General features: G+C 41.9%; 1 protein-coding gene across 23 annotated transcripts in view; it reads left to right on the forward strand.

The window, feature by feature from the left end:
• Positions 1-9064: 9064 nt before the first annotated feature.
• Positions 9065-25402, forward strand: part of PLEKHA1 (pleckstrin homology domain containing A1) — a 57504-nt gene continuing 41166 nt past the window's right edge. For 6 of the 23 annotated variants that reach the window (XM_065521561.2, XM_005566640.5, XM_005566642.5 and 3 more), the window contains exon 1: positions 9065-9163. The gene's annotated coding sequence lies outside the window, so the exon portion shown is untranslated. Of the gene's footprint in view, positions 9282-9306; positions 9880-10323; positions 10408-25402 lie in introns of those variants that run through there. The other 17 variants (XM_074003006.1, XM_074002995.1, XM_074003000.1 and 14 more) reach the window with 8 other exon arrangements.

The raw sequence follows: 25402 nt of genomic DNA on the forward strand, positions 1-25402 counted from the left end.
CAGGAAAAAAGACACAGGAGAGGAAACAACTCAATATCCTTCAACAGGTGAATGGATAAACAAACTGTGGTGTATCCACACAAGGGAGTACTATCCAGCAACAGAGAAGAATGAACTCATACACGCAACACAGAGGAATCTCAAAATACTTAGGCTGAGCCAAGGAAGCCACACACAAAAGAGTACATACTGTATGAGTCCATTTACAGAAAGTTGTAGAACATGCAAACTGTAGTAAGAAAAAGCAGACCAGTGGTTGTGGTTGGGGTGGAGGAGGTAGTCGGGGGGAATGTGTTCACTGTCTTTTTTTTTTTTTTTTTTTTTTTTGAGACAGAGCCTTGCTCTGTTACCCAGGCTGGAGAGCAGTGCCACAATCTTGGCTCATTGCCACTTCCACCTCCTGGGTTCAAGCGATCCTCCTGCCTCCACCTCCCAAGTAGCTGGGATTACAAGCGTATGCCACCACGTCTGGTTAATTTTTGTATTTTTAGTAGAGATGGGGTTTCATCATGTTGGCCAGGAAAGTAGCTGGGATTACAAGTGTGTACCACTACGTCTGGCTAATTTTTGTATTTTTAGTAGAGATAGGTTTCATCATGTTAGCCAGGCTGGTCTCAAACTCCTGACCTCAAGTGATGCATCTGCCTCGGCCTCCAAAGGGCTGGGATTACAGGCGTGAGCCACCACGCCTGACCTTGTTCATTGTCTTGAATGTGGCAATGTTTTCACAGGTGTATTTATAGGTCAAATCTTATCAAACTGTACTCTTTCCATATGTCCAGCAGTTTATTGCATATCAAGTATATCTCAATAAAACTGTTTTCTTTTTTAAGGCAGGGAACCTGGAATAGCTGGGGTGTGGGGAGCCCCAGGCAGTTGGGTTAGACTGAAACAAAGTGTCTGAAGGCTTAGAGGCCCAGGGAGAGTTGTGGCGAGAAGCTTGGATTTTATTCCGAGGCAACTGGGAGCCACTGAAGGCTTTTAAGCAAGATGATGGTGCTGTCAGGTTTGTATGGGAAAATGATTGTTCTGGAAAGAGGCTGGTCAGGAGTCCAGGCACAGATGGGAGGACCTGGACTAGGTTAGGAACAGTGAGACAGAGAGGATTGATGGGTTCAAAAGATGTTTAGGAGTCAGAATTGGCAGGACTTGGTCTCTCACTGGACATGGGGAAGGAAGATGGGAAGGAATCAAAGGTGGTGATCAGGCTTCTGTTTGGGTGACTAGGAGCTGGCAGGACTGAGATGAGAACTCATAAGGGGCTTGGCTTTGCCAGGTGCTGCCCTTAGGATGCTGACTGCTGTCTTCAAGGCTTCTCCAGGTACTGACAGCAGCTTGGAGTTTCTCTGCTTTTGGGTTGTGGTGCTTCAGACCACATACATGCTTTCCCTGGAGCCAACTTGAGGGGCTTTGCCAATTCCTTCTCCCTCTCAGTGGTGCTAAGATGCTTAAGTCATGCCCGGTTTCTGGCCCAGATCTGTCCTTGTTCTGACAGGAAGGCAGACAAATACTAAGCATCCAGGGAGAGGTATCATGGGATGATTCCTGGACCAGGAGTGGGGAGCTCTGAGTTTGACTTTGACTCTTTCTCCTCTTGTCTTCAGTTTCCTGTCTGTAAACTGAGGCAGATAAGATCCTTGGGTCCCAGCCCTGGCTGTGCATTAGAATCATCTGAAGGTCTTTTAAAACAACTGATGCCACAATAAGATTCCATTACACATCTACTAGAAAGGTTAAAATAAAAAGGTTGACAGTATCAAGAGCTGGCGAGAATATGGAACAACTGGAACTCTCATACACTGCTGGTTGGAGTAAAACTGGTGGACCAATCTGGAAAACAGTTTCACTGCTTCTTACAAAGCTAAATGTACTCTTACTATATAACCCAGTGACTCCACCCAATATCCAAGAGAAAAGAGTACAATTGTCCACCAAAGACTTGCATAAAAACGTTCATAGCAGCTTTATTCATAATAGCCCAAAACTGGAAATTCAAATGTCCGTCAACTGGAAAATAGACAAATTGTGCTTTGTGTGCAAAAGAGAATATAACACAGCAATACAACACACATTGATGAAGATAAATTTTATAGACACAATGTTGAGCAAAAGAAGTTAGACCCGAAAGAGTATAATACATACTGTGTAATGACAGTTATATGAAGTTCAAGAACAGACAGAACTAATCCATGTAGATAGAAATCAGAATAGTGGTTACCTCTGGCTGCTAGAGCTAGAGGAAGCCTTCTGGGGTGTTGGAACTGTATCTTCCCCTGGACGATGGACACACACAGTTGATTGAGCTTTATACTTAAGAGCTGTAGACTTTACTATATATAAGTTATACCTCAAAACAAAGCAAAAAGAAAAGAAGGAAAAAATAATAGTAATCCCAGTCCCTCGTGACCAGAGATTCAGATTGGTCTGGGGTAAGGTCTTAAGAATTTTTTTGGCCGGCCGCGGTGGCTCAGGCCTGTAATCCCAGCACTTTGGGAGGCCGAGGCGGGTAGATCACGAAGTCAGGAGATGGAGACCATCCTGGCAACCACGGTGAAATCCCGTCTCTACTAAAAATACAAAAAAAATGAGCCGGGCACAGTGGCGGGCGCCTGTAGTCCCAGCTTCTCAGGAGGCTGAGGCAGGAGAATGGCGTGAACCCGGGAGGCGGAGCTTGCAGTGAGCGGAGATCGCGCCACTGCACTCTCAAAAAAAACAAACAAACTTTTTTTAAAGCACTCCCAATGGTTCTAATGTGAAGCAGATTCTAACGTGCATGACAACTATGAAAGCAGTCCCTGTTAAAGACCCTCTTTCCCCAAGGGTCCAGGACTTGGTGCAGGAGAAGTCTGCGGCTGGGCTTATCCTAGAATGTACAGACTGCAGTTTCAGATAAGGAAATAGGTAGAAAGCTTTCTTTTGTGTGAAGGAAGTTTTGCATGAAGTGCTGGTGCAGAGATGGCTGCTGGAGTCTCCAGCGTGGGAGCAGTCTGGCTCTGTCACTGTGCCACTGCAGTGGCTTCTCAGAGTCAGCCCCACGTGCACACCTGCACTGGCTGCCCTTGGCTGGGGCCCAGGCTTGGCATCCCTTCTCAGCCCCTCGAAAGCCGCGCCAAGGAGTCAGGAAAGCCGTGGTTCGCATATGTCGCAGTGGGACTGGGCGAATAATTGTGAATGGAATTCGTGCTTGTGACTTCTGGTTCTCACAGCTGCGGATGGGGGGGATCACCATAGGAATTCTGAGTATTGTTCAGCACTGACTGCAGCTTCCATTGTTGGGCTCTGATTACAGCTTTTGTTTCACCATAAAGTACTGTTATTAAATGCCAGTCAGGAACAAAGATGTACTTACATGCCAGGGGGTCAGGGAAGGCATGCTATCTCTAAAGCTGCTCCTGCTGTTAGTCTAAGGGCAGGTAGGTTGTAGGGGGAGGAGGGTAAGCTGGAGACTTTTAGATGAAAGTGAAATGTTTCTGAAGGAGCCAGACAAGATGAGAAATGATGACGTCATCGCAGCCCTGCTCTAGTCTTCCCACGTCAATTCGTTTATACTTATTTATTTTTGTGGCCAGGAGAGACTGGGGGTCGGGTGCACAACCAAACATCTACTGCACATTAGAATCATTGGGAGTGCTTTTCAAAAGTCTTCGATTTGTGGGGAAACAAATTCAAATGCCCCCTTAGCTTGGTGGCCTGAGCCCTTTCAAGTCAGGCCTCTGCTACGTCCCCAGCACCATATCCACATTGCATTGCACCAAATTCCGCTAGATCCTACACCACAATCCCATCCCAGTCACTCTCATATGAACAAGGACCATAGCAATCAAAGTAATTTTAGAATCTACCCACTGCCCATGTAAGAGACTCTGAATGTATTATTGCCTTGGTCAAGTGGGTTCAGGGAATCGGGCCAAACTAAATCATAGAATCGCTGACACTGATGGAGCCACTAATATGTGCCAGATCTTTACTGCATTATTTTATTTAGGACTAACGATGGGGCTGTGAAGTGGGAACTATCGCCAGAGAAATCAGGTAACGTGTTCAAGGTCACCCAGCTAGTGAGGGCAGATGGACTCCAGGGCCCCACCTTCTTACTTTCCTTTCCAGGGCTGGGGCCCATGACATCCAGGCTCACCTGGTGGAAACAGTGACTCTTATGTTCTCTTCCTCTTTTTTTTTTTTTTGACAAAGTTTCACTCTGGTGCCCAGGCTGGAGTGCTGCAGTGAGGCGATCTCGGCTCACTGCAACCTCCACCTCCCAGGTTCAAACGATTCTCCTGCTTCAGCCTCCTGAATAGCTGGGATTACAGGTGCCCGACACCACACCCAGCTAATTTTTGGATTTTTAGTAGAGACGGGGTTTCATCATATTGGCCAGGATGGTCTCGAACTCCTTACCTTGTGATCCGCCTGCATCTCGCTCTCAAAGTGCTGGGATTACAGGCATGAGCCACCGTGCCCCGCCTAGTGAGGGGAAGGGGCCTAAGGTACAATTCCCACAGGCTAAGGAGCTTGTGAAGCCCAAGACGGACTTGCTCCCAGATCCTCTCTCCCACCTTTGTTTGTAAGGAGTCTTCCCCTTCTAGAATGCTCTCTACTTCAGTGCTGCCATTAGCAACCCAAGTGTGGCCCTGGATGATCATCTTGATTTCAGAAAATCTTGTTTTTCAAGTTTTCACACCACATTGGAGCAAGAGTCCACATGTTTGGATGACAGCAAGCATCCTGTGCTCTGCAATTTTAGGGCTTACCACCATTCCAGGTCTGCCACATGTGGTCAGGGTAATTAATGTATGACCTAACTAGGGTGCAGATGCAGTTGGAACCCACCACACCCCCAGAGATCATAGGGTTGCTGGGGACCTTTAGAACTCCAGTGGCATTCATCGAGTTTAGATCCTGTCCAATCTAGATGTTCAGTGTTGGGCTCCCTTCCTTGTCTGATAATCCTAAGGCAGGAAAGACGTAGTTCTGCTCTCTACGAGTCTTGGAGGCAAGCATCTCCCCGGATGCCCATTTTTTTTTTTTTCCCTTTGTGGGCCTGGAATTTGAGCTTGTTGCTGACTTATTCAGAAATCCTATTCTTGCACCTTGGTAAGCATAAAATATGGATGGTCTTTTGTGGCACCTTCCTGAAGGAGGATTGTGCCCCAGTCCTGGGATGCAACAATTAGCTCCAGAAGGAGACTCCAGTCACCTGATTGGTAATCTGGGCAGGTCACTTAATCTGTGCCTGCTTGAGGTGATTACTGAGAATCACGCTTCCCCTCACTTGGTCGGTGCCAGTTGTGTGGCAGGGTCAGAGAGCCAGCTCTGACTCTTCACCCACAGAAGCAACCCCACTGACTCCCAGCCTGGAGTTCTTGTGCCATTTTTACACTAAAAAATAGGGAAGAGCCGTTTTTAACTCTCTGCTACCCAGTTTCTGGAGGGGACACAAAAAGAACAAAGCCGGGTTCAGAGAGTGTTCAGTTCATGTTTAATTCTTGTTCTATCTTGGTTCTGATTTCTGGTTAGAACAGAGGTTTGCTTCTGGAGGTACTCCTTTTGCTTGGTTTCTGATGCTGGCTCTGTCCATAAAGGGGGCTGTGGCATTCATCATTCAACACATACTTCTGTTCTAGGCACTAAGGATACAAGCAGGGACAAAACGTAAAATCCCTGTCCACGTGGAGGTTACAGTTTGGAGGGATATGCAGAAAATATATATATATAAATACTTGTATAATATGTAGGAAAGTGACCATTGCTAAGGGGAAAAAGATAATGCAGGAAATGCTGCAGATGTCAAATATTAGAGAGGTGACTAGCATTCAGGAACTTTCTACGTGCCTCTGTTCACTGCTTTTGTGTTGTCAGAGGGGCTGACATCTTTCTGGAAGACCCAGAGCCCACCACTAAGCATATGGAAGGGGATCGAGAGCTATTTTTGAATGAAACATCAAAGTACTTCATACGTGCAAAGCATGATGATAATGATGACAGTGATACTTTAAAGGTAAACTGTAGGCCGGGCGTGGTGGCTCACGCCTGTAATCCCAGAACTTTGGGAGGCTGAGGAGGGGGTAGATCACTTGAGGTCAGGAGTTTGAGACCAGCCTGAGCAACATGGCGAAACCCCGACTCTACTAAAAATACAAAAATTAGCCTGTCATGGTGGCAGGCACCTGTAATCCCAGCTACCTGGGAGGCTGAGGCAGGTGAATCACTTGAATCCAGGAGGTGGAGGTTGCAGTGAGCTGGGATTGTGTCACCACACTCTAGCCTTGGCAACAGAGTGAGACTGTCCCCCACCACCAAAAAAAAAGTAAACAGCTAAACTGTAGATCCTTGAATTCAGACTCCTCCTTTTTCTTCAGATGAAAAGTAGCAATGGAATATTCCAGCATTCCTCAGTGCCTTCAGTGTGTCCGGAGTGTTCTTGGTTTGCTCCCAGACTGTAATTTCCCCATACTATTTTTTTTTTAAATAACACTGAAAGCACTGTTATGTAATAAACCTCTGCATCCAAAAAAAAAGGTAGAAGAAAAGCAGAGAGCTTTTTTTTTTTTTTTTTGGTCTCTGTATTTATTGGCTGATTAGGAGCTATCAGTTTCTGGCTATACTATCTTGTTGTGTGTCTTCGGGCAAACTGAGTTACTTTTCTGGCTTTCTTCACTGTATGTAAATATGGCTCCCAATGACAAAAAAATTTGGGGGCTTGTTATGCAAAAAGAACAAAGGAACAATTTTTTTTTCTCGAGTCCCATTCTGTCCCCCAGGCTGGAGTACAGTGGCACGATCTCAGCTCACTGCAACCTCCATCATGTGGGTTCAATTGATTCTCCTGCCTCAGCCTCCTGAGTAGCTGGACTACAGGTGCCCACTACCATGCCTAGCTAAGTAGAGGGGGTTTCACCATGTTAGCCAGGCTGGTCTCAAACTCCTGACCTCAAGTGATCTGCCCACCTTAGTCTCCCAAAGTGCTGGGATTACAAGCGAGAGCCACCACATTGGCCAAAGGAACAATTTCAAACCACTCATCAATGATGTCAAACAACATTCAAGGGAGAGATCTGGTGGGTCCAGCCTGGTCAGGGTCAGAGGCTGTTGGCCTAAGTGTTCTATTCTCACGACCAGTATTTTCAGATCAAATAAAAGATGTGAATTTGACTTTGAATTTCAAATAAACAAATTTCTAATCTGGAATCTTCTAGGATTCTAGCACTGAGAAGCTAGAGACTCCTTCTAGACATTCTAGCCAGGGAAGGCAGACTCAAATGATTAGAGGGATAAGACAGGTGACACCTAGATTTTTGTTTTTAAATGTTAACCACACATTCAGTTAAATCAGCAAAAACCCACTGTGTAGACCAAAGGAAACAATCTGCTCTGGCTACTTTATAAACTACAGTGAGGCCAAACCCTTTCAACCATTATACAGATGAGCCCCCCAAAATGGACAGATGTCAACAAGGCTGCATAGCTAAGGTTTCCCAAAAGATAATCAAAATATCACATTGAATGAAAGGCAATTGAAAATGCTAAATCTGAAAGAGGCAGTAAGAGGCCGTTCTATGCAGTTTGCAAGATATTTTCACCTCCATCAATTTATCAGACTCTGAAAACATTCTGTAAGGCAGGCAGGGTGGATGACACTTATTTACAGTTGAGGTCACTGAGGGTCAGAAGGGCAAAGTGTCACTCTCTGCATAAAGTCACATAGGTAAGTCTACACAGGAAATTCTAGGGCTGTTCACTACACCTCTGATTCAGATAACAGGTAGGCTTCCTCTAAGATTTTAATAAAGACAAACTCAAAATCCTATATGATGTCCTATGAAGAGAAACAAGTCAGGAGGCCAGGCTGAGAGCCCAGACTTCTAACCTAGTTCGCAAATAAAGAAGTGGCAAAGTAGTCAGATTCCAGCCTGTCACCAGGGTTGTGTCTTCTGTCCTAGCAGCTGTACAGCTTGTCTTACCACTGGACATTTGTTTCATGTACATTTTCACATAGGAAGGATGTTCTAAAAGATGCTGATAAAGATTTTTTAAAGGGTTTGAAGGGGATAGGATGTGATCTAGGGTTGTGCAGGGAGAGGAAAGGAAAAAGCACACAAAAATAACATTTATTAAGAGCCTAGAGTGGCATGCGCTGTGAAAGGCGTGGCATGTAATTCTTTCCCAGTTCTTTGCATGTCTGAATATTTCTCATTCTTCAGGTTTCAGCTCATATATCACATCCTCAGAGAACTTTCCTTGCCACTCTCTCTGAAGAGCCTCCCCCCTCCCCCCACCGCTACTGTCTCTTGAACTTTCTCAGTCTGGCCATTCTATTAAAATCTGGAACGACTATGCTAGTTTGCGGACGAGTTCCCCCCAGGCTGCAGGCTCCATGAGGGCAGCGACAGTGTCTCTTTCTCAGATGAATGCCGGGTTGCCTATCGCGTACTTGGCACACAATAAGTGCTCGCGAAATTGTTAAACACTCAAGGAATATTTACCAGAATACATATTCATGCTCCACCCTTGCTGAAAGAATTTCGACTAATTCTTTAAGTCTCTCCCATCCTCTTGTACTATTAACACCATTGTAAGTAGGCGGTGGAGCTACATTTGCAGGGAGAGAGAAGAGCGAAAAATTGGCGCGCAGAGGTGTAAAGCGTTTTTCTCCAGGTCGTACCGCAGCCTGTACATTTGTGCCACTTGGACCGATTATGGGACAGCTTGCAAACAAATTATCTGCAAACTAACGAAGCCTATTTTTAAAGATCCCTGTTCCTCGCAGCTCTAGGCGATGACATCAGAGAACCCGGAGTTCCACCTCCGAGCCAAGCCCGGTGGTGCTCAAAAACTACGAATACCAGGAAGCACCGCGGCGCGGCGGCCCAGAGCTCAGTGCGCAACCCTCCCCGGCGCGCCGAGGCCGCCGCCGCTGGAACCAGGAAGACACCAGCCACCCGGCCCGCCACGCCGCCGGGACCCGCGCGGGGCCTGCCGGGACTCGTAGTCTCTGCGGGCTGGGAGCGCCGGCTCCGGAATCTCAGCCGCCGTCTGAGGGCTGAGGCAGCGTGGGGACGCGTGCGCAGTGCGCGAGCTGGCCGTCGTGGACGCCGCTCCGGGCAGCCAAGCCTCTGTGGCAGCCGGGGCCGCGGCGGCGCGGGTGCTCCGGGCTGAGGCCGCGGTAAAGTTTGGCTTAAGGAACGCGGCCGCGCTGGAGCAGGGGTGGGGGACGGGGCCGCCGGAGCGCGGTTCCCGCTGAGGCGAGCGGGGAGGCGTCCGCCGAGGGGCCGGGGGCGCGGGTGAGTGCGGGTCCGGCGCCCCCTCAGCGCACGTCCGCCCCGCGCGCCGCAGCACCTGGAGGCCGCCGGGCGGGTTCACCTGCCCTGGCTCGGGGCCGCGGGAGGGGGCGGCGTCTTCTTCCCGTGGGTCCCCGATTGTTTTCCCGACGTCAGCCCTCGGCGGCGCCCGGCGGGGCAGGGCGGGAGGCCCGCGGCGGTCGCGGGGCCAAAGAGCTCCTCGGCGTCTCCGCCCCCCGAGAAATCCCGCTTGGGGCGCGGTGCGCGCAGCTGCCCGGGGATTCCCGGTGGCGCCGGTCGGAGCGGCTCCCTCCAGGGCTGTGCCCGCGGGGCGCGCGGCCCCGGGCATCCTTTCCTGGTGTTTAATGCGTTTTGGCTTCAGGACTTGCCGAGGCCGGAGCCGGCTCCGCCCTGGGCCCTGAAGTCGGGCGGTGTCCGCGGTGTACCTCCGCACCTTCGGGGCAGGTGGCCAGAGGCAGCGTTGAAAGCGACTTGCCCAAGGTCAAGCAGGTGGCACCGGGGAGGCGACCAGACCCAGGTCTTTCGACGCCGAGGCCAACTGCCAACCGCAGAGCTTTGGGGCCGTCCTGAGTGGTTTGTGGTTTGTTTCAGATGCTTTCTATTGACCTCCTGGAAAGATGGGAAAGTGTGTCATAATGAAAGCGGTCTTGTTGCTTATAGTGTTTACTGCCTTTGGTAGAATTCTAGTGAGGCTGTGCCCCCGAGCAGAGCATCTACCGTGGTCTGGGCATATAAATAATGAAACTCCTTTGCTGTCTTTGGGGGCAGTACAAGAAGAGATTCAAGGAACAAATATCCAGGCAGTTTCTGCATTTTCTTCGTCTGTTTCACCTTCCAGTTCTGCAATACTTGTTTTCTTATTTTACAATTGATCGTTGACTGTTTTAATAAGATTTTCTTTGTCTTAATGAAGTCACTGCCCCTTGAGAGTTAGTTTTCTAAATAGAAAATCTTATTTCCTGTGTGTTTAATGACTGGAACAAGTAGCGCACTATGAGGTTTACACCATTGTCTTTTATCTTAGAACTCCTGATCAATCTGCTTAGTTTCCCCAAGTACTCAGCTTGCATACTCAGATGCCACTGAAACCATTTACAGCAAAGTTTGGGTAAGAGTTATATGATTTTTTGTGAAACTATGTTTTTCTTCACAATCTGAAGAACTTGAAGACCCGTTATATTAAAATAAGATTTTTTCTGACCGCAATGCCTGTTTACTTTTCATGCTCTTATTTTTTCATGTTGACACACGTATGACAAAAGAAATATTTCCCCCAGTGGAGTTAGTTTAAGTGTTTTTTTATCTTGGCCAATTTTCCCAAGGAAAATTGCATTTTAGAGTACTGACACATTTAAACAAGAGTAAGTTTGACAGAATTTGAATTAATAAAGTAGTTAATTTATTTTATGGTGCCGTAAACCTTACACTGTATCCACTGACAGTTTTCTCTTGTAGCGTATACCTGTATCAAGGTATATGACTGAATTTAGTGACATTAAGAATATATATATTATGTAAATATATGTGTGTACACACACCGCGCGGGCGCGCGCAGAGCTTCCAGTCTTTATCTTGTTAATTAGTATGTTCATTGTCGCTTTGGTAGGGGGGAAAGTAGCAGGTTTGTATCTTTTTTTCTCCCCAGTTTTAGCAGTGTAACAAAATAGGAAAGATGGTGTGTAAATTTGAGTTTGTCATAGACTAGGAGAGACAGTGAAACAGGATAAGTATACAATTGTGAGGAAATTGCCATGAGTTCATAAACCGGAAGGACCTTTTTAGAAGTGTTTAAGGATGTTAAGAATAGCATTGGATTCTTTTCTTTAAAAAGTCATTGTGGGCAGTATTCAAGTATTGGTTGCTAGCATATAGGGTATGACAATATTGACGACTCCTAGGAACATACTTGGGAAAGGTGGAAACATTTTACATTTTTATGGGGACTTCCCCCCCCCCAAAAAAAATCATTTAATGGAGATTTAATTAAACAAAGTGACTTTTTGACTTAAGCCTGGAAGTTCTTTATTATTATTATTAGTCATGCTGCAAATCCCAAAGTTATTTTAATTGTGTGATAATTTGTAACCCAGAATGAAATCTAAGAAATAATTTATTAGCATAATTTAAGTCATACTTTGATATTGACATATTGCTTGATGTCAAGTCGTTATTGTTTAACTTATTTGAGAATGAGGAAGATAGTTTTCTGAATATATTGTGGTAATTATTTGTGACAATAGTAACACTGCTTTTATTAGAAAATATTCGGTTTGATAGCACTAACTGCCTTAAAGTATTTCCTATTTGATGCCAACTGCGAGCTAAGGTACTATACAAATAATTACTTTTCTCATTTTGGAGCAATTTACTTTTGGTAATATTAAAATTTAAATTTGAAGTTTAAAAAATCTTATTTTAGATCTACAATGATACAATAAAATGACTTCAGTAGGAGGTAAATATTAAGATTTGGTTTTAGGTTTTTTGACCATTCGTGAGTACATACCCAGCATTTAAGAATTTATTGACATGGTATCTGAAAGGAATGCTTTCAGAAAGGGCAGAAAACTTGGTAGCTTTAGATGATTGTCTATAATGCTTAATTATTTTTAGAAACATAAAAATATGGGATATTTTTATGTAAACATAAAGCATCCTGTTGTTACAGCACTAGAACTCTCTTACACTTACTGAGCAATATTAAACCATTTGACCCTAAGTAACTATTTTTCTTGTGGGTACTGTCTAATAGGGGATATGTGAGTTTGTGATTCCTAGATGCTTAAGCAAACATATGTTTGCTATTTATTTCAGTAAACCTTTTAATTAGTTGAATTGATTTTATTCAGGAAGATGGGGCTTTGGGGATTTTATAAGCTTTCTTTGAACTGGAATTTCTGTTGGATATAACAGAAAATTAGTCATTTAGGATTTTTTTTTAAGTTAGATAAGTTTTAGAGCAAAATATTGTTTCCTACATGGAACTCTTATCAGGCTTGTCAGTCTGATAGCTTTATTCTCCAGAAAGTTGTGGTTTTTAGTCCTTTAGGCAGCCTAGCCTTTTATGGTTTAACCATTGAACTCTAGATTCTGGATTCAATCTAACCTCTTGAAGGAAAAGACAATCACGGGCACTAGAATTGGAAATGATCTCAGAGGGCTTCTAATGTAGCGTCTCACCTGATACAGTAAATCCCTCCTGAGAATTTCCATGTCAGGTGTTCCCTCCCATTATTAAGGATGAGAATGCTGTTGCATATGTCATCAGGTTATTCAGCAGTCCAATCTTACTGAGAACAAACACAAGAGTTTTCATGAGTTTGAATTTTCACCATTCACTGCCTTTAAGTATATTTTGTAGGCTCTTTCTCTCCCATCCTGCTGTCCCCCACTCCCCATAACATCATGGGTAAATGATGGCTTTTCTGTCATTTACAGTTACCAAAAAGCTCTAGGCTGGGCTCAGTGGCTCATGCCTGTAATCCCAGCACTTCAGAAAGCCGAGGTGGGAGGATGGCTTGAGCCCAGGAGTTTGAGACCAGCCTGGGAAACATGACAAAACCTTGTCTGTACAGAAAATAGAAAAATCAGCCGGGCGTGGTGGCACGTGCCTGTAGTCCCAGATAGTTGGGAGGCTGTTGTGGGGGGATCCCTTGAGCCTGGGAGACAGGTTGCAGTGAACAGAGATTGTGTTGTGGCACTCCAGCCTGGGTGACAGAAGAGTGAGACCCTGTCTCCAAAATAAATAAATAAATACATAAACTATTTTTTTTATTATCAAACAGTCTATTCCAGTTTGAAAGTTCAATCTCATATATATTCAATTTAAAGGTTTTTTTTTCCCCCTTCCTTACCCCATGGTCAGGCCACTTACTTCCTGAAGCACTTGGGGTATGGATGGCTTGTGGTAAGCTCCTGGGATACCTCTTTCCTTTCCCTCTTGAGGGATCTACTTGGATACAAACGTGTCAAGAAGAGAAGTAGAAAAAGACAAGTGTTTGTTACTGGTGCTGTTAAAGTCCTCTCTTGATTAACAGTGGCAGGCCATTGCAGTCCACTAATAGGCAACCAAACTGGCATTTTTGGTGAGATCTTGCAGGGAGACTCCTGCTGCAGTTTCTGGATATGAAATTTTCTGTAGCTAAACCTTTTCCAACCTACACACCCATCTGCTTGCTCCCATCCTGTCAGTTTACCCACTGGTTACGTGAATGTGTGTCAGTTGGGGTGGAGATCTTTTCTCTCTGCAGAGAGAGATTTTGATAATGGCAAAACAACTCCAGTCCAGGTACCCTATGGTTTCCATTCAACCTACTGGAAACTCACTTCCTTGTGATGTCAAATAGTGGCATACAGACTACTTAAGTCTGCCTTCTTTCTGTGCCCTGCCATTTTTTATCAGTTCTCTTTGTCCCCCCTTTTCAAGTAGACGCGTGGGGTCGGTCTCTCAGTCTGCTGCATAAGTAGATGTGGAACTGGAGAATGGGGTGAGAGTCTCTTCTAGGCCCCTCTGATCTTGGTGAGTGACTTCTGTTAGAGGCCCCTGCCACTGTTTTGGGTGAAGACCTTCTTCCTTTCCCTGTGTTCTCCCTGAAGACTTCTAGTTCTTTCTCTCTCTTCTGTCAACTGCTCTTACAGAGTGGAAGGATGGTGCTGATTAGGGTGCCAGAGCCATGCCTGACTCTACAGATATTTGCTCCTCGTTGTTTATATATCCTCAGCTTTGTGTTTGTCAGTGATTGTGGGGAACGGGACTAGTCCCTCTCGACATGTTTTAACAAATAATAGTGAAGTCTTATGGCCTGATGAGGTCTCACTGTGTAGAATTTAATTTTTCTTTGCTTTTTCTTATATCACTGAGGCTGTTTCTGTGTTTTGCTTTATTTTTTGGCTTCCTGGTTCCTGACTGATGAGATGTTAACTGTGATTATGTTAATTTATGACTGATTTGTAAGATCTAACTATACCTTAGAGTATGAGTAAAGCCGAAGGAGAAATTTGGGTGGGGGGCCATGTTAATAATATAATTGTGTCTGTTTTTGCCTCATGTAATTTTTACTAAGAATATACATTCAACTGGAAATACAATGTTTGAACCTTTTTCCTTCCATTATTTAAATAAATCAGTTAAATCTGGTAAATGATTCTTGTCTGATGAGGAAGAACAACTTTCTATCTGGAAACTTAATGTTAATCTTTGATGCAGTAATTATGGGTTACTTCATACTTCATTCAACAATAGTTACTGAGGGTCTTCCATGTGACAGCCACTGCTTTGGGCATTGGAGAAACAACAGTAAATAACAAATCCCTGCTGTCATGGGGCCTACATTACAGTGTGGGGAAACAAACAAGAAACAGGTAAATGAGTGAAACTATCATTCGTTAGATACCAGTAAATGCTAAGGAGGAGAATGACATAGGGAACTGAGATGGAAGTGGCAGAACGGTTTGGAGGATTTGCAATTTTAGATAAGATCTAAAAGAAGGTGTTCAGTGAGAAAGTGACTTTGAGTTAAGTCCTTGAGTGGGAATCTTGTGTGGTGAGTCCAGCGGCCAAATGAATAAGGTGGGTATTGAGATGGGATAACAGGGCAGACGAGGCCTAGCGGTCTTTATGAGGGCTTTGGTTTTTAGGTTTTTACTTTGAATGAGATGGGATCCTGTTGAAACAATAGTTGTCAACCTTGACTGAATGTTAGAATTATCGGGAAAGCTTTAAAAAAGTACTGATGCCTCGATCACATCCCAGAGTTTCTGATTTAATTGGTCGGCGGTGGTGGGGGAGACAGTGTTTTAACGTAGGCATCAGGAATTTTTAAAACTCTCAGGTAATTCTAGTAAGTGGCCAAGGTTGACATCTATTGCATTGAAGAGTTTTGAGCAGAGTGAGGTATTACATAGTATTGAGGAGTGTGACTCTAGAGCCAGACTCCTCCAGTTTGACTCCTGGCACTGCCACTCCTAAGCATGTGACCTTGAGCAGAAGTCTTGGTTTTCTCATCTGTAAAATTGTTACAAGGATTAAACAAACTAATATTTAGGTATTTAGAAATGTGCTTTATGAGTAGTACTATGTGTAAGTGTTTATTGAATGAACACTTGAATAAATGTTTTAATGGTATCACTTTGACTACGTGTTGAGAATAGATTGAAGTGTGGTAAGGGCCAGATCTAGGAGAGACCCTTAGCAATAATCCAGGTGGGAGGTCATGGTCACTTGGACCAGAGTGGCAGCAAGTGGTAAGAAGTAGGATTCTGGTTATAATTTGAAGATGGAGATGACAGGATTTGCTGATGGATTGGACATAGGATAGGATATGGTTTGGATTTGTGTCCCCACCCAAATCTCCTGTCGGATTGTAATCCGCAGTGTTGGAGGAGGGGCCTGGTGGGAGGCGATTGGATCACAGGACAGACATCCCTACTTGCTGTTCTCATGATAGTGAGGGAGTTCTCGTGAGATCTGGTTGTTTAAAAGTGTGTACCTCTCTCTCCTCTCTTTCTTCCTCCTGCTTCTGCCATTTAAGAGGTAACTCCTCCCTCTTCACCTTCCACCATGATTGTAAGTTTCTTGAGGCCTCCCCAGTCATGCCTCCTGTACAGACTGTGGAACCATGAGCTAATTAAACCTCTTTTCTTTATAAATTACCCAGGTAGTTCTTTATAGCAATGCAAGAACGGACTACCACAGGGTGAGAAAAACTTAAGTATGACTTCAAGGTATTTTGCCTGAACAGCTGGAAGAAGGGAGTGGCCCTTTACTGAGCTAGGGAAGGCTGGATCAGGTTTCTGAGGGGAATATCTGAAGCTCAGTTTAAGTTTGAGATGGCTTGTTAGATAAGTGGAACTGTAGAATAGGCAGTTGTATACTTGGGTCTGGAGGTCAGCAGTGTTCAAAGCTGGAGATAACAGTCTGGAAGTCATCAATATTTAGACCTGTGAGAATGAGTAAGCTCACGAAGACACTGAGTATATATAGGAAAGAGATCCACAGACCACTCTCTGGGATACTCCAACAATAGAGGTCTGGGAGATGAAATAGTCCTTAGGGTTTCTAACTTACTCTAGAATGAAATACATTTGTAATTGTTTCTTTTTTTAAAAAAAAGCTTTATTGAGATACAATTCACAACATATAATTCACTTATTTAAAATGTATGATTTAGTGCATTCACAGTTATGTGGATAACATCACAATCAATTTTAGAATATTTGTATCTCCCCTGAAGAAACCCTGTACCCTCTCATCCTTAGACAACAACTCATTTCCTCTGTACCTAGGCAACTAGTAATCTACCTTCTATCTTTATAGATTTGCCCATTCTGGATATTTCTTGTCAGTGGACTCATACTATACTTGGTTTGTTTAGAGAGAAATGGTATCCATTAGTACCTAGCTTCTGGATTCAATAGATACCAAGTTATTTGGTAAAGGTGGGGGCTATAAGATCTCTCCAATGTAAGGATACATTTCCTGTTTGCAATTAGTAACAAAACTGTGGGATGATATTTTGATACTGTGAATATTCTGTTTCCTAATAGCATTTCATCTACTGGTTTTAGTGTTCATTGAAGATGCTTGTGTAAATCAGTGAGACATTGGGATTACAAAGTGGTGATATTCTGTTACTATCATTTCATCAGAAATTATGTAGTTCATAGTATTTCTAATTCAGACATATTGTACACAGTTTGTTCTTCTGTTTTGTGTTTGTACCTCTTTACTCTCACTGTGAAAATCTTGGTTCCTAATAACAAATAAATGTTTTCTTTTATTTTAAATATAATTAATCATATCAACTTATTTACATTATCCAATAATGTACATTATAATGATCTGGAAGTCTTATCATACCTAAAATGTTTCACATTACAGTACCAAGTAGGAATGCTGGATCACAGGATAACAGTATATATGATTTTGTGAAATAGTATCAGATTCACCCAGTAGGGTTTTAACATTTTGCCTTCTTGTCAGCAATGTAAGTTTCTGTTTTCTTACAGCCTCATCAGTATAGTGTGTTGTCAAGCTTCTGAATTTTTGCCAGTCTAATAGATGAGAAATGGTGTATCTGTGTAGTATAGATTTAAAAAACTTCTATTATGGAGATTTGTGAACATCCACAAAAATAGAAAAGTGTAACCAATCCCATGAACACCATCATTTAGCCCCAGCAACTACCAACCCAACTACCAATGCCTCCTCTCTTTGTTCCCCTCTCTCAAATTATTTTGAAACAAATCCCAGATAACATTTTTTTCTTTTCTTTCTTTCTTTTTTCTTTTCTTTCTTTCTTTCTGTTTTTTTTTCTTTGTTTTTTTTTTTTTTGAGACAGGGTCTTGTTCTGTTGCCCAGGCTGGAGTACAGTGTCACAGTCATAGCTTACTGCAACCTCAGTCTCCCGGGCTGAAGCAATTATCCCACCTCAGCCTCCCAAGTAGCTGGGACTGCAGGCACACACCACTATGCCTGGCTAATTTTTATTTTTTTGGTGGAGATAATGTCTTGTCATATTGTAGGCTTGAACTCCTGAGCTCATGCAATCCTCCCACCTCAGCCTCCCGAAGTGCTGGGATTACAATTGTGAGCCACCATGCCTGGCCCCAGATAAATAACATTTTATTTTATATCAGTAAGTATCTCTAAATGAAAAGGACTCCTCCTTTTTTTGGTAACAATCACAATACCATTATCACACCAAAGATAATGTGTCTGTTTTCTTAATATCATCAGACAATATTCAAATTTCCGATTTGCTTAAATATATCAGGTTTTTTTTTTTTTTTAAGAAACAGGATTTAAATAAAATCCACATGTCATGATTGGTCTGGATGTCTTTTAAAGTATTTTTAAATTCATAGGTTTCTCCTCCAGTTCCTTTTCTTCTCCTGCTTTTGAATTTAATTTTAAAGAAACCAGTTATCTTTCCTGAGCCATTTCTTACCATATAGATTTTGCAATTTGAATCCCTGTGATAGTTTCTCGTGTTCTTCCTATTCTTGCGATGTCATTGGCAATGGCTACATCTTGGTATGGTTTTTTGTCTTTCTCCTGTTATGAGTGATACTGAATATCTCGTCATATATTTAACGGCCATTTTAATATCTTTTTTGGTACAATGTTCATGTCCTTTACTCATTTTTCTATTGAACGTTTGATATGTTTCCCTTGACATTTTTTGCAAGCTCTTTTAATGTTAGGGAGATTAGCCCTTTGTCTGTGATATAAGTTGCAGATATTTTCTACTGGCTTTGACTTTGTTTATGAGGTTTTTGCCATGGAAAGCTTTTAAAAAACTTTATCTGTAGTCATTTATAAATGAGTTTTTAAAATTGTTACTGGGCCAGGTGTGGTGGCTCACACCTGTAATCCCAGCACTGTAGGATGCCAAGGCGGGTGGATCATTTGAGGTCAGAAGTTAGAGACCAGCCTGGCCAACATGGTGAAACCCTGTCTCTACTAAAAATACAAAAATTAGCCGGGCGGGAGTGGCGTGGTGCCTATAATCTTAGCTACTCGGGAGGCTGAGGCATGAGAATTGCTTGAGCCTGTGAGGTGGAGGTTGTGGTGAGCCGAGATCACGCAACTGCACTGCAGTCTGGGCAACAGAGTGATACCCTATCTCAAAAAAAAATTTTTTTTTTTTTACATTGGTACTGGGTTTTTAATTAACCTCTTGAAGTTACATTCAATAAACTGGATCTGTTTAAAATGTATAATTTGATGAGTTTTGACCATGTCTACAATCACATTAAGATACAGAACATTTCCATAACTCTGAGAAGTATCCTCATGCCACTTACAGTCCTTCCCTTGACCCTCAGCTCCAAGCAACTACTACTGATCTGCATTCCGTCCCTATAGATTGGTTTGCAGTTTTCAGAATTTTATAGAAATATAATTATTTCTATAAATAAATAACACTAAAACCACTAGATGAAATGTTGTTAGGAAACAGAATTATTATAGAAGGCCATATCCTTTTGTGTCTGGCTTTTTTTTTTTTTTTTTTTTTGAGATTGAGTTTTGCTCTTGTTGCCCAGGCTGGAGTGCAATGGTGCGATCTAGGCTCACTGCAACCTCCACCTCCTAGGTTCAAGCAATTCTCCTGCCTCAGCCTCCTGAGGAGCTGGGATTAGAGCATGCATCACCACGCCCGGCTAATTTTGTATTTTTGGTAGAGACGGGGTTTCTCCATGTTGGCAGGCTGGTCTTGAACTGACCTCAGGTGATCCACCTGCTTTGGCCTCCCAAAGTGTTGGGATTACAGGTGTGAGCCACTGTGCCCAGCCTATTTCTGGCCTTTTTTCTGCTTAGTATTATCGTTTTGAGATTCATTCATGTTGTTGGATCTGTCAGTAGTTCCTTTTTACTGTAGAGCAGTATTCCATCTCTATTGATTTGTTCCATGTCCCATATCTTTTTGATCTGGCTTCTTTCATATACCAAGATACAGTTGAGATTTATTAGTTGCTCATGTATCAATAATTTGTCCCTTTATTTTGCCAAGTAATATTTTATTGTATTGGATACACCACGGTTTGTTTATTCATACACCAGTTGAAGGACATTTGGGTTGTTCTTGGTTTTTTTGTTTTTTTGTTTTTTTTGCCAATTATGACTAATACTGCTATAAACATTTGTATCCAACATTTGATGTGAACATAAGCCTTCAATTCATTTGGATAAATACCTAGGAGTGGGATGGCTGGATTGTATGGATATGTTTAATTATAAAAACTGCCAAACTGTTTTCCAAAGTTGCTATGTCATTTTGCATTCCCACCAGCAATGTATGATAGTTGATTTATTCCACATCTTTGACAGCATTTAGTGTTGTCAGGGTTTTTTTGTTTGTTTGTTTGTCACAGACATTTTAGTTGGTATGTTATAGTATCTTGTGGTTTTTATTTGCAATCACTTTCCTGAATAGTTATGGTAGACATCTATTTGTGTGTTTATTTACTATTTTTATATCTTCTATGTCAACCTGTGTGTTCCAAGTTTTTTGACCATTTTCTTATTTGGTTGTCTTTTTGAATTGTAATAATTACCTGCCTGTTCTAGGGTATCATTTGTTGTCTAGATACATATATATTGAATATGTTCCTCATTTGGCGGCTTGTCTTTTCATTTCTTTATGGTGTCTTTTGAAGAGCAATTTTAAAGTTTGATTACATTTCAAATATATCAACTATTACATGATTAAGGCTTTTTGTGTCTTATCTAAGAAATACTTGTCTCCCCTTAAGGTCCTGAAGACTTTGTCCTATATTTTGTTCTAGAAGCTTTATCATTTTAGCTTTTACATTGGGTCAGTGATCGATTTAGAGTTAGTTTTTTTCCTCATAGATAGTCAATTATTCCAGTCTTGTTTGTTGAAAAGACTGTCCTTTCTCTACAAAATTGCCTTGGCACCTTGGTTGAAAATTAACTGTTCTCTCCTCCTGTTTACTAGGAGAATTTGTAAAAGATTGGTGTTATTTTTTTCCTTACGGGGTTGGTAGAATTCACATATAAACTATTCTAGGCTTGGACTTTTCTTTTTGGGGTTTTAGTAATGAATTCATTTGTTTTGGTAGAAATAGGTACTTCAGATTTTCTTTTTCATCTTGTGTCAGTTTTTTCAAAATTGTGTTTTTTCAAAATTGTGTGTTTTCAAATAATTTGTTTACTTCTAAATTATCAAATTTGTTTGCATGAAGTCTTATTACCCACTTAATATCTATAGGGTGTGTAGTGATAACCCCTCTGTACTTCCTAGTATTGGTGATTTGCTTTCTCTCTTTCACTTGGTTCACATAGCTATAGATTTATCAATTTGATCTTTTCAAAGAAACAGCTTTTGGTTTTAATTTTCTTCATTGTTTGTTTTCAGTTTTATTAGCTTCTTTTCTGATATCTATTATTCCCTTTGTATTTTGGGTTTACTTTACCTTTTTCTAGCTTTTTTAAGGTGGAGTTTATGTCATTGATTTTAGACCTTTTCTAATAAAAACATCTTAAGACTATAAATTTTCCTTTAAAATCACCTTTAGCTGCATACTACAAATTTTGACTGTTAAAAATTTTCATTTAGTTAAGAATGTTTTCTGATTTCCCTTTTGATTTCTTCTTTTACCCATATTTTATTTAAAAGCGTATTTTAATTTTCAAATAGCTATTCAGGTAATAATTTCATCTATAGCACTAAAAACCAATGAAAATTCTGACATTTGTTTATAAAATTCCTTGAATGTTCTGTATATTATATTTATATGGTATATGCCTGAGGGCTTTTCTGTAGCCTAAAATAACAGTTCATTATTTTTCACTGTTCTCTGGGTTGAAGGAGCTCATTTGGGCAGTTCCCTCTTGGGGGTCTTTCTCTCTCGTAGTTGCAGTCAAATGGCAGCTGGAATGAGAGTCATCTGAAGGCTTGACTGGGTTGGATGATCAATATAGCCTCTTCACTCACTCTGCTGGAATGGCTGGGACAGCTGAGTGTGGCTTGGTCACCTCTCTTTACACAGCTTCTTCATGGGATTAGTTGGCTTTCCCACAACAAGGCAGTCTGAAGGCAGTCAGATTTCCTATATGACAGCTGACTTCTAGAGTGAGCATTCTAAGACACTGAGTTTTTCAAGTAGCTAATTTATCTGCTCTATTCTTTTAAACTAAGAAGTAAGATAAATTGTATTGGGGCAGTCATTGTAGAAACTGCCTAGTAAGTAACATTACAGCATCCTTTATTTTTATTTTTTAGTCGAGGTGAAATTAGCATAAGATTACCCATTTTAGTGTGTACAACCCAATGACATGTCATACTTTCACAGTGTCAGTGTTGTGCAACTATCACCTGTATCTACTCTCAGAACATTTTCATCACCTATTAAGCAGCTCTTCTGCATTTCCCACTTTATTCAGCCTCTGGCAACCACCAATCTACTGTTTGTTGCTCTGGATTTATCTATTTAGGATCTTTCATATAAATAGAATCATATAACATGTACCTTTTTGTTGCTGGCTTTTTTCATTTAGCATCTTTCCGAGGTTTATCTAGATTGTAGCATGTATCAGTACTTCATTCCTTTTTATGTCTGAAAAATATTCCATTGTATGCATATGCTACATTTTATTCATCCATTCACCCACTGATGGATGTTGGGGTTGTTTCCACCTTTTGGCTATTTGTGAATAATGCTGCTATGAACATTTCATATACAAGGGTTTATTTGCCTACCTGTGTTCAATTCTGAATATCTGTAGACAAATCTCAGAGATATTGTGGGTTCAATTCCAGTCCATGGCAATAAGATAAATGTTGCAATAGAATCAGTCACACTAATTTTTTGGTTTCCCAGTACATACAAAAACTATGTTTACACTATACTGTAGTCTATTAAGTGTGCTAAGCATTATGTCTAAGAAATGTACAAACTGTAATTTGAAAATATTTTATTGCTTAAAAATGCTAACAGTCATCTGAGCCTCTTCAAATGAGTTGTAATTTTTTGCTGGTGGAGAGTTGTACCTCAGTGTTGGTGACTGCTGACTGTTTAGGGTAGTGGTTGCTGAAGGTAGGGGTGGCTGTGCCATTTCAGGAAACCACTTTTTTTGCTCATCCATGGAAGCAACTCCTCATCTGTTCAAGTTTTAGCATGAGATTACGGTAATTTAGTCACATTTTCAGGCTTCTCTTCTAATTCTAGTCCTTTTGCTATTTCTGTCATATCTGTAGTTACTTCCTCCACTGAAGTCTTGAACCCTTCCAAGTCATTCATGAGGGTTGGAATCAACTTCTTTCAAAGCCTTGTTAATGTTGATACTTGGACCTCCTCCTGTGAATCATGAATGTTCTGAACGGCATCTAGAATGATGAATCCTCTCCAGAAGATTTTCAGTTTACTTTGCCCAAATCTATCAGAGGAATCACTATCTATGGCAGCTATATTTCAAATCACAAATGTTTATCTCATATCACAAAATGTGTTTCTGAAATAATAAGACTTGAAAGTTTAAATTACTCTTTGATCCATGAGCTGCAGAATGGATGTTGTGTTAACAGGCGTGAAAACAACATTAATCACCTTGTACATTTTCATCAGAGCTCTTGGGTGACCATGTGCATTGTCAATGAGCAGTGATATTTGGAAAGGAATCTTCTGAGGAGTAAGTCTCAACAGTGGGGTTAAAATATTCAGTGACCGGTTGCGGTGGCTCATACCTGTAATTCCAGCACTTTGGGAGGCCAGGGTGGGCGGATCACCTGAGGTCAGGAGTTCGAGACCAGCCTGGCCAATGTGGTGAAACCCTGTTGCTACTAAAAATACAAAAGTTAGCCAGGCATGGTGGCACGTACCTGTTAATCCCATTTACTTGGGAGACTGAGGCATGCTGAGGCAGGAGAATTGCTTGAACCTGGGAGGCAGAGGTTGCAGTGAGCCAAGATTGTGCCACCACTCCAGCCTGGGCGACAGAGCAAGACTCCATCCCCCCCACCCAAAAAAAAAAAAAAAAAAAAAAAAAAGCAGTAAAACATGCCGTAAACAGGTGTGTGATCATCCAGACTTTGTTATTCCATTTCTAGAGTACAGGCAGAGTAGATTTAGCATAATTCTTGAGGGCTCTAGGATTTTCGGAATGGTAAGTGAGCAGTGACTTCAACTTAAAGTCAGCAGCTGCATTAGCCCCTAACAAGAGTCAGCTTGTCCCTTGAAGCTTTGAATCAGGCATTGACTTCTCTAGAGCCGTCAAAGTCCTAGATGGCATTCCAATGGAAGAGTTTCACATACATTGAAAATCTCTTTAGTGTAGCCGTCTCCTTGATCTCAGCTAGATCTTCCTGGATAACTTGTGGAAGCTTCTATATCAGCACTTGCTGCTTCACCTTGCACTTTTATGGTATAGAGATGGCTTCTTTCTTTAAAACTCATGAACCAACAACCTCTGCTGGCTTCCAGTTTTTTTTCCTACAGCTTCCTCACCTCTCTCAGCCTTCAAATAACTGAAGAAAGCCTATCTTTGGGTTAGGCTTTGACTTAAGGGTAATACTGTAGCTAATTTGATGTTCTGTCCAGACCACTAAAGCTTTCTTCATATCAGCAATAAAGCTGTTTCACTTACCATTCTTGTGTAGCACTTTTAATTTCCTTCAGGAATTTTACCTTTGTGTTCATAACTTGGCTATTTGGTGCAAGAAACCTCACTTTTGATCTGTCTCAGCTTTTGATATGCTTTACTTACTAAGCTTAGTCATTTCTGGCTTTTGGTTTAAAGTGAGACACTTGGCTGGGCATGGTGGCTCATGCCTGTAATCCCAGCACTTTGAGAGGCCGAGGCGAGAGGATTGCTTGAGGCCAGGAGCTCGAGACTAGCCTGGGCAGCATAGTGAGATCCTGTCTTTACAAAAAATAAAAAAGTTAGCTGGGCATGGTGGTACATGCATATAGTCCTCCCACCTATTTGGGAGGCTGAGGCAAGAGGATTTCTTGAGCCCAGTACTTTGAGGCTGCAGGGTTGCCACAAACCTTCAATTTGTAAAAACCCCAATATATGTGAAGTGCAATAAAATGAAGCACAGTAAAACAAGGTGTGTGTGTACCTAGGAGTAGAATTGCTGGGTCATATGGTAATTCTATGTTTAACTCTTGAAGAGCTGCCAAACTGTTTTACACAGCTGTTGTACCATTTAACATTCCCACCAGCAATGTAGGAGGGTTCCAATTTCTCCATGTCCTTGCCAACACTTGTTATTTTCCTCTCTTTTAATTATAGCCATCCTAGTGGGTGTGAAGTTTTATCTCATTGTGGTTTTTATTTGGATTTCCCAAAATGGCTAATGATATTGAGCATCTTTTAATGTTCTCGTTGGTGATTTGTTTATCTTCTTTGGATAAATGTCGCTTCGAGACATTTGCCCATTTTAAACTTGGACTGAAGTTTTTGAGTTCTGAAAGTTATTTATATATTCTGGATACTAGACCCTTGTCAGATACATAGTTTGCAAATGTTTTCTTTCCTCCTGTAGATTTTCTTTTGACTTTTTTGAAGTCCTTTGATGCAAAAAAAGTTCTAAAAATTTGATGAAGTCCAATGTATCTTATTTTTGTTGTTGCTT

This window comes from Macaca fascicularis, chromosome 9, assembly GCF_037993035.2.
Source record: "Macaca fascicularis isolate 582-1 chromosome 9, T2T-MFA8v1.1".
In the NCBI taxonomy this organism is placed as follows: Eukaryota; Metazoa; Chordata; class Mammalia; order Primates; family Cercopithecidae; genus Macaca; species Macaca fascicularis.